Raw genomic sequence first — 3,343 nt, 5'->3', positions numbered from 1 at the left:
AGCACACCAGGCTTCCCTGTCCATCACCAACTCCTGGAGATTGCTCAAACACATGCCCATCAAGTCGGTGATGCCATCCAATCATCTCATCCTCTGCCATCCCCTTCTCCTCCTGCCTTCAATCATTCCCAGCATCAGGGTCTTTTCCAATGAGTCAGTTCTTCGCATCAGGTGACCAACGTATTGGAGCTTCAGCTTCAGCATCAAGACTGTTCCTAAGTCACTCAAATAATAAAAACAAGATTAAGAAATTATTTGAAAAGGATAATTTTTGCAAAGCATGGAAAATAGTACAACTAAAGCACTGGTGGCTTTTTAATTACCATAAGGTAAAAAAATTACTTGTTGATATGTTGTACTAACAATTAGGAAAATAAAATTTTTATGCATCTGTTTCTATTACTCAACATTTGTGAGTCTCCTATTCTATACTGAGGATTAGGGATACCACGGTGGCTGCCAAAATTTCAGAGGACTGTGACATAGACGTTAAAATTGATCCTGTAACCAGAATGGAAATAAAATTTCAGATGAATGCTTTTCATGAACATTCTGAAGACGAATTTCATGTAGAGTCCAGGAAAATGAAGTATGATTCAATCACTTTTCTACGTCATGATTATTGATGATCAAGTAAAAGCTTTAAAATGTGCATCTGCTGCCTGATTCAGAGAAGGCAATGGCACCCCACTCCAGTACTCTTGCCTGGAAAATCCCACGGATGGAGGAGCCTGGTGGGCTGCAGTCCATGGGGTCGCTAAGAGTCGGACACGACTGAGCGACTTCACTTTGACTTTTCACTTTCATGCATTGGAGAAAGAAATGGCAACCCACTCCAGTGTTCTTGCCTGGAGAATCCCAGGGATGGGGGAGTCTGGTGAGCTTCCATCTATGGGGTCGCACAAAGTCGGAGACAACTGAAGTGACTTAGCAGCAGCAGCAGCAGCTGCCTGATTCACTACTTTATTCTACATAGCTTGTTGAAATTTATTTTCATATTCTATTCCTCAGATTAAACACTTATAATCCATTAATACAGACTTCTTATGTATCTGAAGATAGTGATGAAAAATCACTCTGAAATAACAACATTCATCCTACTAGGATTAACAGACGACCCAAGACTACAGGTTTTTCTTTCAGTGTTTCTGTTTCTCACCTACACTTCCACTGTTGCTGGAAATCTAGTCATTATCCTCCTCACTCTGGTGAGCTCTCACCTTAAAACACCCATGTACTTTTTCCTTCGGAACTTCTCCATCTTAGAAATAATCTTTACGACTGTCTGTGTTCCTCGATTCCTGTACAGCATGACAACTGGAGACAAAAGAGTGAGCTATAATGCTTGTGCCATCCAGCTATTTTTTGTCATCCTCATCGGGGCAACAGAATTTTTTCTTCTAACTGCCATGTCCTATGACCGCTACGTGGCCATCTGCAAGCCCCTGCACTACACCACCATCATGAGTGAAGAGGTCTGCACCATTCTGGTCCTTTGCTCTTGGGCTGATTGGGTTAATTGTCATACTCCCACCACTTAGCCTGGGAGTTCAGCTAGATTTCTGTAACTCCAATCTCATTGACCATTTTGGCTGTGATGCATCTCCTCTTCTAAAGATTGTGTGCTCAGACACTCAATTTATAGAGCAACTTGTTTTAATCATGGCGGTGCTGACCCTCATACTCACACTAGTCTGTGTAATTGTGTCTTACACATACATCATCAAGACTATTTTAAGACTCCCTTTGGCTCAGCAAAGAAAAAAGGCTTTCTCTACTTGTTCCTCCCATATGATTGTAGTTTCCATCACTTATGGGAGCTGCATCTTTATCTATATCAAACCAGCAAAGGAAGGTGTGGCCATTAATAAGGTGGTGTCCCTTCTCAACACTTCCATTATTCCTTTGATGAACCCTTTCATTTATACTCTACGGAATAAGCAAGTCAAACAAGCCTTCAGGGACTCTATTAAAAAAATGGCATTTCTTTCCAAAAATTAGGTGACTAAAAATATTTTATAAAGTAAAAATACATATACATATGGATTTCAATATTTTACTATGTGTTCTAATTCAGATCTACAGAGCAGAACTAAAGGTACAGTCTGATTAATCACTGAAATTTCTTTTCTATTTCTCTGAGAACCATGGCCTGAAAAAAGTGTTATGTCCTTAATCCAAGTAGGCCTTCATTCCTCATGGCTTACTTTCATAAGTAAGAATGAATATAGATTTCCAGAATCTATACAACCCCTCACCATCCTGATAGCTGAACCACAGAAAGACAGTAACAAAAATATGAGATGGATTTTTTTCTATTCATTCCTCTAGTTTTACAGCTCTTTGGGGGCAAAATTATTTATCTTAGGATTCCCTCCTGATCTAGCATCCACTATCAAGAAGAATAAGTTGGCCTTCCCTGGTGGCTCAAGTGGTAAAGAATCTGCCTGCCAATGCAGGAGAGGCAGGTTAGATCCCTGGTCTGGGAAGAACCCACATGTCGTGGAGCAACTAAGCCTGTGTGCCACAACTATTGAGCCTGTGCTCTAGAGCCCAGGAGCCACAACCATTGAGCCTACAAACTGCAACTACTGAAGCCTGTGCCCTAGAGCCTGTGCTCTGCAACACAGGAAGTCAAGGCAATGAGAAGCCTGTGCACCACAACAAAGAATAGCCCCCACTTGTTAGCGAAAAGCCTCCACAGCAACAAAGACCCAGCACAGCAAAAAATAAATAAATAAAAGAATAAGTAGATGTTATTTTTCTAATCTTGTTTTTCATAATGCACCCCACCTTGCTACAGACTAAAATGGAACTATTTCATTATACTTGCTGTTAAACTGTTTTGATGTTTTAATTTTTTTATTTTTGGCATTACTGCCCTTTGTTTCGTTTTTTCCAGTTTCATTTATATATAATTAGCAAATAGCATTGTATTAGCTTAAGTTATACAACATTATGATTTGATATACATATATATTGAGAAATGGTTACCACAAAAAGTGTAGATCTTATCTACCATCTCACATAATTACAGTTTCTATGTGATGAGACCACTTTGAGATGTTGTTTCTCAGTGCACCAGCCCCAAGCATCCTGTATCCTGCATCGAACCTAGGCTGGCAATTCGTTTCTTATATGATATTATACATGTTTCAATGCCATTCTCCCAAATCATCCCACCCTCTCCCTCCAATACAATATTGTAAAGTAAAATAATAATAAAAGAAAAGAAAAGATGTTGTTTCTTGGCAACTTTTACATAAACTACAGAGTATTTTTAACTCAAGTCACCATACTGTACATTACGCCCTCAGGACATATTTATCTTATGACCAGAATT

General features: G+C 39.4%; 1 pseudogene; it reads left to right on the top strand.

Annotated features, from left to right (window-relative positions):
- Positions 1 to 1,064: 1,064 nt before the first annotated feature.
- Positions 1,065 to 2,001, top strand: LOC128047648 (olfactory receptor 6C2-like; annotated as a pseudogene).
- The last annotated feature ends 1,342 nt before the right edge of the window (positions 2,002 to 3,343 follow it).

Source organism: Budorcas taxicolor, chromosome 5, assembly GCF_023091745.1.
Source record: "Budorcas taxicolor isolate Tak-1 chromosome 5, Takin1.1, whole genome shotgun sequence".
Lineage (NCBI taxonomy): Eukaryota > Metazoa > Chordata > Mammalia > Artiodactyla > Bovidae > Budorcas > Budorcas taxicolor.
The sequence above is the reverse complement of the archived record's forward strand: the minus strand, read 5'-3'. Positions and strand labels throughout refer to the sequence as shown.